This window comes from Gobio gobio (genome assembly GCF_949357685.1).
Source record: "Gobio gobio genome assembly, chromosome: 22".
Taxonomy (NCBI): Eukaryota; Metazoa; Chordata; class Actinopteri; order Cypriniformes; family Gobionidae; genus Gobio; species Gobio gobio.
The window spans coordinates 14558879-14573084 of record NC_137118.1 but is presented as its reverse complement, the minus strand read 5'-3'; the positions used below and the strand labels follow the sequence as shown (position 1 = coordinate 14573084).

Here is a 14206-nt window from a genome sequence, read left to right as displayed (position 1 = left end):
TGTATATCTTTATACTTCTGTTTTGTGTTATATTACTTTGGCAATAACAAAACAAAAAACGATTTAACACAGTTGTATCCTCAGTAAAGTCACAGGCGACTTGCAAAGTTAGAATATATAAAACATAAATAATCACAGATGTAGGCCTATAAAGATCAGTAGAGGATAAAATATAGCACATCAATTCCAGTAATATGGTATACCATGCTCAGAGAGGTTCACATCTAGAGATGAATAGTGCCAAGGGCAGGACGGTCCCATCTTGAGTAGGTATACAGTTGTTTTATTCTCATTGGCTGGCCATTTACTGTAAAATATGCTTCAGGCGCACCTTTCCTCCACAGCGGTTGTGTTTCAAAAACTACAGACCGTTTTTTGGGTTTAAAAGCGCGTTCCGAGTCAGCTGACGCCGACTATGACGCACAAAATGCGGTCTAGGTAGGCAGCTCCCTGGTGTTTGACACACGGCCAATGTGGCACGAGCATGTGAACGCGTAATCCACGCAATGAGCTTGAGTGTTTAAGAGACCTTTGAAATTCTGCATCTCTGGACGGAAAGGACAGAATAAACCGCTGCTTTACAATCTGAGGTACGAGCACGCGACATGTTTATTTCTCATATCTGGGATGCGGTGGAGTAAAATGTGCACACTATAGGCTAAATGTTCAAATCATTGATGTGCAGTCATCGTTTGTTGTTGTTTGATGTATGATGGATGTGTTTGTTAATATTTTGCCGTAGTCGATTAGAAGCATCAGTAGAGGCTGTGAGGCATCCTCGGTCACTTGTCCTCCACGCGCAGAAGAGTCTCGCGATCGCTAGAGGACGATTTCAAACCAGTTCTATTTGAAAAACGTCAGAATTGGATTAAAAAAGCCGATTTGAAAATAAAACGTGTCGTTTCGTTAGGACACGTAGGCTACAGCTGTAACCTTCAACAGAATCTTGAGACCTTAAATAAGGGATGTTCTGTGTATAGGCCTGTCCTGTACGCATTATTATTCATGACTCGAGTCATATAATGAACATTTTCTCTATTACCATTAAAAAAAAAAATTTGATTAGGCTAAATTAAAATGTGGAGATATATAAACGCTTGTTTGATTTATTGGCGAATTACATTTACATGTTTCCTACAAGCGTCACGAAATAACAGCAAACGGAGTTAATAAAAAAAGGAAAGGAAAACAGCAACAGTCTCACTGCTGACACTGAAAGACGCGCCCCCGAACAGCTGCGCGTCCCCGCTGCTTCAGTGTTTTCCTGTCAAAAGCAACAGGAAACTACTGCTTCCTTTAAGGATGCCTCAGTCCTGCAGGTTTTTCTTTGAGTTTCGCTTCTTATTCTTCATTGGTTGTCCGAATTAATTAAATATACAACAATGATGATGATAATCATTCATATTATTAATCATAATAATAATTATTGTATCCGTTTTTACTAGTAGGAAATTACCCGAGTAATTAGTTTGAGTAATACCAGACACTCTGATTCATATTTGTGGAAATATTCATAGGAATATTGCCTGCACACAAAAACAAAACAGAGGAGCAATTTGCTGTCACATTTCCTCTCGAGCACACACACACACACACACACACACACACACTGAAGTGACAGCATTGATGGCAGTGAAAAGGCTTTCTCGTCATCTGTAAGATGTAAGGAGCAAAGAGTCGCATGTTAATTGTGTAGATCCAGAGATTCTTCGGTCTCTGGTGGCATATTTCCTGTTGAGTATTTTACCTGTAGCTAAATATGAATTTATTTCATATTCCCCATGACGGTCGGTCGGGAGACTGTGTTGTACTGAAACAGATGAAGATGTAGTGAAACACTGAAGCAGACAGATCATCTGTTTGATAGGCTATTTTAAATCCAGTTAGACAGCAGATGACCTTCCCTTCCTGCACTGTTTCATTTAGATCAGATTTGCATGGAAAGTCAATGCTGAAAAGAAATCGCAGTTCTATCCAGCCCAGGTCTATTCTATTCTGCCTGGTCTAGTTGTATCCTATTCTCTTATATTCTTTCTTGTCATATTCTATTCTATCCTATTCTATTCCCTTTTGCAGTTTTTAGGACAGGGCAGATAGAGCTATTCTGCTCTATTCTATTTTGCCATATTGTATTCTTTCCTTTCATATTATATTCTATTAATTTTAGGACTATTCTATTATTTCCTGTCTGGCCTAGATCTCTTCTCTTCTCTTCTCTTCTCTTCTCTTCTCTTCTCTTCTCTTCTCTTCTCTTCTGCCATAATCTATTCTATTCTATTTAGGACTAGGCTATTCTATCCTTTCCTGTCTGTCCTAGATCTGTTCCCTTCCCTTTTCTTCTATTGTGTCATATTCTATTTTTTTTCCAGTTTTTAGGATAAGGCTACTGTTATAGTCTGCCCTATTCTATTAATTCCTTTCCTATTCTATTCCATTGTGAAGTTTTTAAGTCTATTCCATTTGATTCTATTCTATTCTTTCCTTATTCATTTATTATGGTCTAGAACTATTCTGTCATATTCTATTACTTTCTTTCATATTTTATTCAGTTTTTCCCATGTCCTCGATCTATTCCATTCCCTTCTTTCTTATTTTATCATGTTATGTCATATTTTATTCTCTCCTGGATTATTCTAGTCTTTTCATTTTAGGACCATTCTATTCTCATCTATACTATTTTGTTTCTTTCCTCATTCCCCTCTCTTTTCATCTATTATGTCATATTCTATTCTTTCCTGTCATATTCTATTGTATTTTGCACTTTTAAGACTATTCTATTATATTCTGTTCTTTCCTGTCCAGAACTATTTCCTTCAATCCTCTTGTGGCATATTCTATTTTCTGTCATATTAAATTGTATTCTTTCCTTATTCCTTTCCATAATATTCTATTAATTTCTGTCATATTTTATTCTGTTTTTTCATGTCTGGTCTAGATCTATTCCATTACAATCTCTCCTATTTTATTTTATTCTGTTCTGTTATATTTTATTATTTCTATTCTGTTTTTATATTGTCTATTTAGTACTATTCTATTCTATTATTTCCTTTATTTCTATTCTATTTTATTTAGTTTTTATTCTTTCCTTATTTATTTATTACGGTCTAGATCTATTCCCTCCTATTCTATTAATTTCTGTCATATTTTATTCTGTTATTTCATGTCTGGTCTAGATCCATTCCCTTCCCTTCTCTCCTATTTTATTCTGTTTTGTCCTATTCTATTCTGTCCTGTCCTAAAACTGCAAAATGGGCTGTAATACTTTGTGTGAAAATGTATTTTGAATAGAGTTGTGATAAGACACTTTCCATCCACTGATGGTCTCCTCCTGTCATTCAGTTTGCAGTGAAGTGATTCGCTAAGAGTGGAAATTGAGAAGCATTGCAGGTTTAATCAATGGGACACTAATCTGATTGAACAAATCCAGTAGTCAGTCTCTCCGCTGGTCTGATCTTCACAGGATTGTTGACTGAACTAGTCAAGACAATCCAGAGCTCTGCTAAACCCCCAGGCTTATGACCTGGAAAGCATAACATGCGGAATAAAACTATGCCTAGAATAAAAAAAAAAACATGGCTGGCCAGACCACGTGCAGCACATCAGAAGTGACGGGGAGGAGTTAGGAAGGGCTTGTTTTCTGGGACGTGATGTGCAGCATGGCCATTGTTCAAACGAGTAAGATCTTCAAGAGCAGGGCTTCCTCGGGCTGTTTATGTCAAGCCAGAAACACAAGCTCCCCAGCACCTCAGCCCGTCACATCGCGCTCCCAGCGGAGCAGGAAGGCCTCGCCAAGGTAATGGATCCTGTATCCATCAGCGCTGCTTGGAGAATTCTCATCAGACGGAGCAGAGCGTTGCCCCGGTGACGTAACCGACGTGTCTGATTGGGCGTTGGCTGCTCTTGGTCTGCTGAGATAAGTGCATTTCAGTTTGGGTGGAGAGAGAAGTGGGTGGGGTCTTAGACAGCGTGCACACCGAGAGAGAGACGACGAGGACTGGGAGAACGGGAGTAAGATGACAGGAAGTCTGGATCTCTCAGCGTAGGATTTCCTCTTCATCACAGAGCTGGAGCTGAGGTGGAATCCTGGTGTGTATTGTGGCTTGTTTTGCCTCCAAAATTACCCTGTCCTTTCAGACTAATTATGGGTGGTTCTGTGATCCCTTCCTTAATTTATTTTATTTTATGAAGCTATGGATTTTTTTTTGGTTTTTGCTTGGTCCTGTGCAGTTTATGACTTAAATATGCAACCACTTATCTTCTGTTTACTTTGGTAAAACCAAACCAAGTTAATATTTATATTCAAGTCCAGATTAAAATATGGTTATTTTCCTTTTTAAATTCAACTGTTTTAATATATATATATATATATATTTAAGCTGATCAAAAAAAAATTATGCTTGGAAGTATGTTGTGATGATGCTAGGAAGTGGTCTTTTTGCCTCATTATGGGTGTTAGAAGATTTCTGATCATTTCGTCTTTAGTTTTCAGGCACAAATACTGATTAAGATTTTGCTGTGAATAAGAATCTTATTCCCTCAGTGCTTACTCATGCACGCTAAACCTCTCTGATGGGAGATAAGGGCATTCTCGGGATCTCGTGAGTGCGCTGCCTTGCTTCTTATTAACACACACTGTTTTCAGTAATGCTTGAAGCGGGCCCATTAATACCGCTCTGACACACTATGCTGTCTTTAACAGAGTAGTGTAAGTGATGGTAGATCATTTAAGCTTGTCTGTGGTTGATCAGCAATGCTTTTAAGTACTTTACTACTACTATTTGATCCTGCTTTGAGCATACATGCAGTTCATATGTTCTCAGTGCATTAATACAATGGAATAGATGCATTTTAAAAGCTCTTCCTACAATTTATAAGTGTAATGATAGTAATAGCAGCCCACCAGCTTTTTAATGTCAGTGGGTCATCATCTAAAGTATTTTTTGTTGTTGCCTATTATATTTATTTAATTGCATTCATTTTATCACGACCACTAGTTATGAATTAAAAATAGTACGATTGAATTGAAGAAAATTAACATTGTTTCATTTAGGTATTCAACTGAAAACGGATCAATATATTTTAACACATTTAAAATTATTATAACATCCCAGTCTGCACATGACCAACCTTCAAACGACAATTAATGCTAAACGTTGTAAAAAAAAAAAAAAAAATTCAAATACTTATAAATCAAAATACTTGTATACTAAATACTTAAAATTCCAATTTTAACAAGATTTTGTAGAAATATGTTGAAACAATGTCGCAATATCAAAGTTGATTACATTTTTAAAATTGAAACACGATTCAACCATGATTCACCCTTGATCCATGACATTGATTCACAAAAACTATCAGCTGTCCCACTTAGACTGCTACTTGAAACTTTATTTCTGACAGCTAAAATAATGAATTCCACATTAAAACAACTCTTCATAATAAAGTAATGTTAACCAGTAATAATATAGAGTGCTGCAGGGATGATGTACAGTATTTTTCAAGGCCAAAAACGAGTTTAGCATTTCCGGTTCCATCGTCCTGAAGTCAATGTTTTTTTAAAGGGTTTTTGGTTAAATGCTTGAAATAATGTCAGAGGGGAACACAAGCTCAATATGTTTTCACATTGTCTTCTACAGTATAAAATAACTTTTTTAAAGCTTTAAATTTTCTTGTAAAAGGTGGTTGAATGGGACTATAGAGGTTGGTAGTGGTAGTGGCCGATATTTGGCATTTTTTAATCAGTGCCGATGCGTTTTTCTGTTTGGCTGATGTTTTGCACACAGCGCTTCCATTCTCCATCCATTAGTTATGGACAGTTTTGACTAATTTATTACTAGATATAGAACTGTTAAAGTGTTTGTTCACCCAAAAATGAAAAATCTGTCATTAATTACTCACCCTCATGTCATTCCAAACCGTAAGACTTTCATTCATCTTCAAAACACAAATTAAGATTTTTTTTTATGAAATCTGAGAGCTTTCTGTCCCTCCATTGACAGCTAAGCAACTGAAACTGTGGTTCTTGTAGAAGCTCAAGCGTGCTGCGTAACACACAAGAATGAACCTCATTGGTTCTTGCGGAAGCTCAAACGTGCTGCGTAACATGAGAATGAACCTCATTGGTTCTTGCGGAAGCTCAAACGTGCTGCGTAACACACGAGAATGAACCTCATTGGTTCTTGCGGAAGCTCAAACGTGCTGCGTAACACACGAGAATGAACCTCATTGCTTCTTGCGGAAGCTTAAACGTGCTGCGTAACACACGAGAATGAACCTCATTGCTTCTTGCGGAAGCTCAAACGTGCTGCGTAACACACGAGAATGAACCTCATTGGTTCTTGCGGAAGCTCAAACGTGCTGCGTAACACAAGAATGAACCTCATTGGTTCTTGCGGAAGCTCAAACGTGCTGTGTAACACACGAGAATGAACCTCATTGGTTCTTGCGGAAGCTCAAACGTGCTGCGTAACACAAGAATGAACCTCATTGGTTCTTACAGAAGCTCAAACGTGCTGCATAACACAAGAATGAACCTCATTGGTTCTTGCGGAAGCTCAAACGTGCTGCATAACACAAGAATGAACCTCATTGGTTCTTGCGGAAGCTCAAACGTGCTGCGTAACACAAGAATGAACCTCATTGGTTCTTGCGGAAGCTCAAACGTGCTGCGTAACACAAGAATGAACCTCATTGGTTCTTACAGAAGCTCAAACGTGCTGCGTAACATTAGAATAAACCTCAATGGTTCTTGCGGAAGCTCAAACGTGCTGCGTAACATTAGAATAAACCTCATTGGTTCTTGTGGAAGCTCAAACGTGCTGCGTAACACAAGATTGAACCTCATTGGTTCTTACAGAAGCTCAAACGTGCTGCATAACACAAGAATAAACCTCATTGGTTCTTGTGGAAGCTCAAACGTGCTGCGTAACACGAGAATGAACCTCATTGGTTCTTACAGAAGCTCAAACATGCTGCGTAACACACGAGAATGAACCTCATTGGTTCTTACAGAAGCTCAAACATGCTGCGTAACACACGAGAATGAACCTCATTGGTTCTTACAGAAGCTCAAACGTGCTGCGTAACACAAGAATGAACCTCATTGGTTCTTACAGAAGCTCAAACGTGCTGCGTAGCATAAGAATGAACCTCATTGGTTCTTACAGAAGCTCAAACGTGCTGCGTAGCATAAGAATAAACCTCATTGGTTCTTGTGGAAGCTCAAACGTGCTGCGTAACATTAGAATAAACCTCATTGGTTCTTGCGGAAGCTCAAACGTGCTGCGTAACATACGAGAATGAACCTCATTGCTTCTTGCGGAAGCTTAAACGTGCTGCGTAACACACGAGAATGAACCTCATTGGTTCTTACGGAAGCTCAAACGTGCTGCGTAACACACGAGAATGAACCTCATTGGTTCTTGCGGAAGCTCAAATTTGCTGCGTAACACACGAGAATGAACCTCATTGGTTCTTGCGGAAGCTTAAACGTGCTGCGTAACACACGAGAATGAACCTCATTGGTTCTTGCGGAAGCTCAAACGTGCTGCGTAACACACGAGAATGAACCTCATTGGTTCTTGCGGAAGCTCAAACGTGCTGCGTAACAAAAGAATGAACCTCATTGGTTCTTGCGGAAGCTCAAACGTGCTGCGTAACACACGAGAATGAACCTCATTGGTTCTTGCGGAAGCTCAAACGTGCTGCGTAACACAAGAATGAACCTCATTGGTTCTTACAGAAGCTCAAACGTGCTGCGTAACACAAGATTGAACCTCATTGGTTCTTGCGGAAGCTCAAACGTGCTGCGTAACATGAGAATGAACCTCATTGGTTCTTGCGGAAGCTCAACCGCGCTGCGTAACATTAGAATAAACCTCATTGGTTCTTGCGGAAGCTCAAACGTGCTGCGTAACATTAGAATAAACCTCAGTGGTTCTTGTGGAAGCTCAAACGTGCTGCGTAACACAAGAATTAACCTCATTGCTTCTTACAGAAGCTCAAACGTGCTGCATAACACAAGAATAAACCTCATTGGTTCTTGTGGAAGCTCAAACGTGCTGCGTAACACAAGAATGAACCTCATTGCTTCTTACGGAAGCTCAAACGTGCTGCATAACACAAGAATAAACCTCATTGGTTCTTGCGGAAGCTCAAACGTGCTGCGTAACACGAATGAACCTCATTGGTTCTTACAGAAGCTCAAACGTGCTGCGTAACACAAGATTGAACCTCATTGGTTCTTGCGGAAGCTCAAACGTGCTGCGTAACATTAGAATAAACCTCAATGGTTCTTGCGGAAGCTCAAACGTGCTGCGTAACATTAGAATAAACCTCAATGGTTCTTGTGGAAGCTCAAACGTGCTGCGCAACACAAGAATGAACCTCATTGCTTCTTACAGAAGCTCAAACGTGCTGCATAACACAAGAATAAACCTCATTGGTTCTTGTGGAAGCTCAAACGTGCAGCGTAACACGAGAATGAACCTCATTGGTTCTTACAGAAGCTCAAACATGCTGCGTAACACACGAGAATGAACCTCATTGGTTCTTGCGGAAGCTCATACGTGCTGCGTAACACAAGAATGAACCTCATTGGTTCTTACAGAAGCTCAAACATGCTGCGTAACACACGAGAATGAACCTCATTGGTTCTTACAGAAGCTCAAACGTGCTGCGTAGCATAAGAATAAACCTCATTGGTTCTTGTGGAAGCTCAAACGTGCTGCGTAACATTAGAATAAACCTCATTGGTTCTTGCGGAAGCTCAAACGTGCTGCGTAACACACGAGAATGAACCTCATTGCTTCTTGCGGAAGCTTAAACGTGCTGCGTAACACAAGAATGAACCTCATTGGTTCTTACAGAAGCTCAAACATGCTGCGTAACACACGAGAATGAACCTCATTGGTTCTTGCGGAAGCTCAAACGTGCTGCGTAACACACGAGAATGAACCTCATTGGTTCTTGCGGAAGCTCAAACGTGCTGCGTAACACACGAGAATGAACCTCATTGGTTCTTGCGGAAGCTCAAACGTGCTGCGTAACACACGAGAATGAACCTCATTGGTTCTTGCGGAAGCTTAAACGTGCTGCGTAACACACGAGAATGAACCTCATTGCTTCTTGCGGAAGCTCAAACGTGCTGCGTAACACACGAGAATGAACCTCATTGGTTCTTGCGGAAGCTCAAACGTGCTGCGTAACACAAGAATGAACCTCATTGGTTCTTGCGGAAGCTCAAACGTGCTGCGTAACACACGAGAATGAACCTCATTGGTTCTTGCGGAAGCTCAAACGTGCTGCGTAACACAAGAATGAACCTCATTGGTTCTTACAGAAGCTCAAACGTGCTGCGTAACACAAGATTGAACCTCATTGGTTCTTGCGGAAGCTCAAACGTGCTGCGTAACATGAGAATGAACCTCATTGGTTCTTGCGGAAGCTCAAACGCGCTGCGTAACATGAGAATGAACCTCATTGGTTCTTGCGGAAGCTCAAACGCGCTGCGTAACATGAGAATAAACCTCATTGGTTCTTGCGGAAGCTCAAACGTGCTGCGTAACATTAGAATAAACCTCATTGGTTCTTGCGGAAGCTCAAACGTGCTGCGTAACATTAGAATAAACCTCATTGGTTCTTGTGGAAGCTCAAACGTGCTGTGTAACACAAGAATGAACCTCATTGGTTCTTACAGAAGCTCACACATGCTGCATAACACAAGAATGAACCTCATTGGTTCTTGCGGAAGCTCAAACGTGCTGCGTAACACAAGAATGAACCTCATTGGTTCTTGCGGAAGCTCAAACGTGCTGCGTAACACAAGAATGAACCTCATTGGTTCTTACAGAAGCTCAAACGTGCTGCGTAACACAAGATTGAACCTCATTGGTTCTTGCGGAAGCTCAAACGTGCTGCATAACATTAGAATAAACCTCAATGGTTCTTGCGGAAGCTCAAACGTGCTGTGTAACATTAGAATAAACCTCATTGGTTCTTGTGGAAGCTCAAACGTGCTGCGTAACACAAGAATGAACCTCATTGGTTCTTACAGAAGCTCAAACGTGCTGCATAACACAAGAATAAACCTCATTGGTTCTTGTGGAAGCTCAAACGTGCTGCGTAACACGAGAATGAACCTCATTGGTTCTTACAGAAGCTCAAACATGCTGCGTAACACACGAGAATGAACCTCATTGGTTCTTACAGAAGCTCAAACATGCTGCGTAACACACGAGAATGAACCTCATTGGTTCTTACAGAAGCTCAAACATGCTGCGTAACACACAAGAATGAACCTCATTGGTTCTTACAGAAGCTCAAACGTGCTGCGTAGCATAAGAATAAACCTCAGTGGTTCTTGCGGAAGCTCAAACGTGCTGCGTAACACACGAGAATGAACCTTGTTGGTTTTTGCACGTCAAGCGATCATGCTTAAGCATTTGTTGGTTTACCACAACTGATGTGTGAGTTGATGATTGTTTATGTGAATAAAAGCCTAAATTAAATCTGTTCATCGTATAAAGTGATCGTGTCTCTTCAGAAAAGTTTAGATTAAACCACTCAATTCATATGGATTCGTTTTTCCGATATCTTTATGAAAGTTTGAAGTGTTAAAGATTCAGTTGCGTAACTGGAGGGACAGAAATCGCTCCGATGTCATCAAAAAGATCTTAATTTGTGTTCCGAAGATGAACAACATGAGGGTGAGTAATTAATGATGAATTTTTTGGTGAACATTGGTTGAATAAATTTGGTTCATGCTTTTGACATTGTCTCGGACTTCTACTAAAGATCAATATTGTGTGTTGGTCACTATTACTAGTGGCAATCATGACTATTTAACAAAAGATGGCAGATAGATGCGCAGTAGAACTTCACTGTGAAAGAAAATCTAAAAACACTCAGCCTCGTTCTCTACCTTTTGAGGTGATGTGTGCTATCAGATTCCTGCTGGACAGCAAGTTTCTCAATTTTGACGTGCACCAGCAGTATCCTGAAGTTCACTACAAGCCACAGCATAAAAACACAATGAAATATCCACACAGTAGGTAACTGGTTAGTATGTCAAGCAATTATTTAAGTGCTAAATCGTCTTCTCATCATGTGAAAAAGCACTAAATCAAACTTTATTTGAGCCTGGTGCTCAGGGACTCTTCTCAGCCAGATTGAACTTGAATTACAGACAGCTTGACGCACATGGGTCCCTTCGTCTCAAATGACAGGCCATTTACATTGTGCTCAGGGTGATCAATCACGTCAGTAAAGAGGTGCGTAGGGTTTTCAGCACACACAGCGCCCTTCACGCCAGAGTAATCCTGACCTGAGCTAGCTAACCCTTCTAACCGGCAGGGACAGCCGTCTGAGATCAGGCGAGGGTGGAAAAGATGGAGGAAAGGAAACCAACAGGGATGTTTGGTGCTAATAGATTTCTCTCTCACTGCTTTTTCTGTCACAGATTTGTTTTTGGCAAAATCGAGGTTTAAAGAAATCAGTATTTTGAGTAAATAGACAAGGGAAGGTTTGATATGCTGTTTAAGGGTGAGTCTCTTTAAACTGGCAAAAAAAAAACGTCTGTATTACCAAAAAGCAAAAGGAAAATGGTAACACTTAACAATAAGGTCCCATTAGTTGATATTCGTTAATGCATTTAACAATAACTGGCAGTGTTCAATACATTTGTTACATTATTTAGTCATCTTTGTTAATGTTAAAGCCACAATATGTAAATTTTCGCACCTAGAGGTCGCTTATTCAAAACAAAGGCGTAGCTTGATGATGCTTTGATTTCACAGAGCTTTTATTATGTCGCACACGAGCGCTTTCACTTCTTTCGGTCATGCGTATGTGTGGTAACGCAGCGCTGTTTTATCATATTAGATACATTATTCAAGTGTGTTCAAAGTAATGTTATAATGCTACTCTTTGCGTTCTCTAAGTGGCTACTATGAGTTGCACACATAGACTGTAAAAAAATATGGACGTAGTGTCCGTGACGTCACCCATAGGATTCCGATGAGCAGTTTTGAAGCGCAAAGTATGGACGAGATGGCCGTTGCCATCTTGGCAGCGCGTCATCGCACGTCACTCCCGGTAACAGAAAATGGGCAAAAAGGCGGGACGTGGGCGGAGCTGAAGTGACGCGATGACTAACAGACAGCAGATAAATGGCTATCCACCTGTCACTCGAAGTGGCCACGCCCTTAATTATGCAGAACTTTAATGCTTTATATAATGTAAACGAATGAGTTATAAAAAAATTCACCCCCCTCACACTTGTCATGAAGGGCAAAATTAGCTGTATAGACCAAAAACACAATTTGTACCAGGCTGTAAACATGTTTTAATCTGCTTTAAAGTTGGGAATTTTAACATGGGGCTCAATGAGATTCTGCTCCCTTCTGGAGCCTGTCTCTAGCGGCCAGTCGATGAATTGCAGTACATGTCACTTCCGTATTGGCTTCAAGAGAAACTGCGGGAGGTTGCCGCTTGGTTGCACACAAGCCCGCCACACGAGTCCTGAAAACTGAAGATGACGCATCTTGATCGCCCCCAGGTGGCCGGATGCAGTATAGGTCATAAAGCCCGCCCCCTCCATGTAATGTAACAAACTTAAAAATCTAATTACACTTCAAATAATTTTTTTCCAAAGATATTTTCTGTCTTTTTAGGCAGTTATCATCATGCTGATGTTAGTTCAAGTGTTCGTTTTTTTAAATAAGTTTGGTTTTAGTTAGTTATTTGATGCTATAAAAAACGGGGGTGTGATGTTATGATTGACAGCTTCTCTGAGTGAAGTCGTCACTGAGGCACCAACGGACATTTTTTGGGGAGGAGATTGGAGCTTTAACTTTAATCTCTACATTTCCATAACTGTTTATTTCACAAAAAGTTGTTTATTAGGCGAGAGTGTAGGCGGGACCTTGATAACACGGCTCCACTTCGAGACTCGAGACCCAATATGTCAGCACCACATTTGAACACTGGCGGCTTCACTTATGTCAACGGAAGAAAGTGAAGGCGCGTCGACGTTTTTACAGTCTATGGTTGCACTATATAACAATACTATATAACGCTATATAATAGTTTTCAGTCGATGAATGTATCCAAACAGTTAATCACCTGTCAAATAAAAGCTTCTTTGGTGTTTCCATTGTTTCTACAAAATAAAATCGAGGGTAACATGGGTATGATGTCATTGATAGGCGAAGCACGGACACGATCTGTGTCCAGGTTAAAATTGCTTATTTTTTTGGATTTAGACATTCTTGGAAACATTCGGGATAATGTAAGTACACAAGTCAACAAAATACAACATTTGTCCTAGGGCTTTTTTTTGGATATTTTAATACAAAAATCTTACATATTGTGCCTTTAATAACACTACAACTGTTCAATGTTAGCTCAGGTCCAACTTTTAATTTAACGTGTTAGTAAATGTGAAATTAACATTAATTGAGATTAATAAATGTTTTAGAAGGGTTTTCATTGTAAGTTCATGTTAACTAATATAGGTAACTAATGTTAACCAATGAAACTTCAGAAAATTTGATTAAATCTCAGAATTGCCATATTAGAATAATTTTTATATATTTTTTAATATTTATCAATTAATACTTTTTAAATAATTTCATTTTGTAATATGAAATTTAACTACACTATTTTTTAGAATTATTTGATTTTATAATTAGAAATGTTATTTAATTAAAGCATTTTTAAATTGTATTACTGTATTGAGAAGTTAGGTGGTCATGAAAATAACGTTATATTGCAAGAAATTTTATATATATATATATATATATATATATATATATATATATTAAAATAGATAATTTATTTATGTAAAATATAATGTTCATGTTTTGTCTTTTCATTTTGAGGTGAAATATGACCCAGACATTTCATTTTGAGATTTGCCCGTGACTGTTATGTGTTTCCCTTGACATTTATAGTCTTTTGTCCCCTGAAGCAACCCATGAGCAGCCAAAACAAACCGGAACGGAAAAGCTCTAGCATTACCCCGAGTGAACTTCATCAAATCAAAAAGCTGTTTTTGCAAATAGAGCATCTTTGTCGACTATTTCAATGCAAGGAAATGGATTCAAAACGCCTTGAGGCTTGTACCCTGCTTTAAGTGTGTTACTTATGCTCTTGTCATAAAATATTCAAGGCTCATCCTCGTATGAAATTGAAATTACTGTTAAAA

General features: G+C 39.3%; 1 protein-coding gene across 9 annotated transcripts in view; it reads left to right on the top strand.

Annotated features, from left to right (window-relative positions):
- The first annotated feature begins 349 nt into the window (after positions 1-349).
- Positions 350-14206, top strand: part of dmtn (dematin actin binding protein) — a 35112-nt gene continuing 21255 nt past the window's right edge. For 4 of the 9 annotated variants that reach the window (XM_079804952.1, XM_079804950.1, XM_079804955.1 and 1 more), the window contains exon 1: positions 378-590. The gene's annotated coding sequence lies outside the window, so the exon portion shown is untranslated. Of the gene's footprint in view, positions 591-3639; positions 4087-14206 lie in introns of those variants that run through there. The other 5 variants (XM_079804956.1, XM_079804954.1, XM_079804957.1 and 2 more) reach the window with 4 other exon arrangements.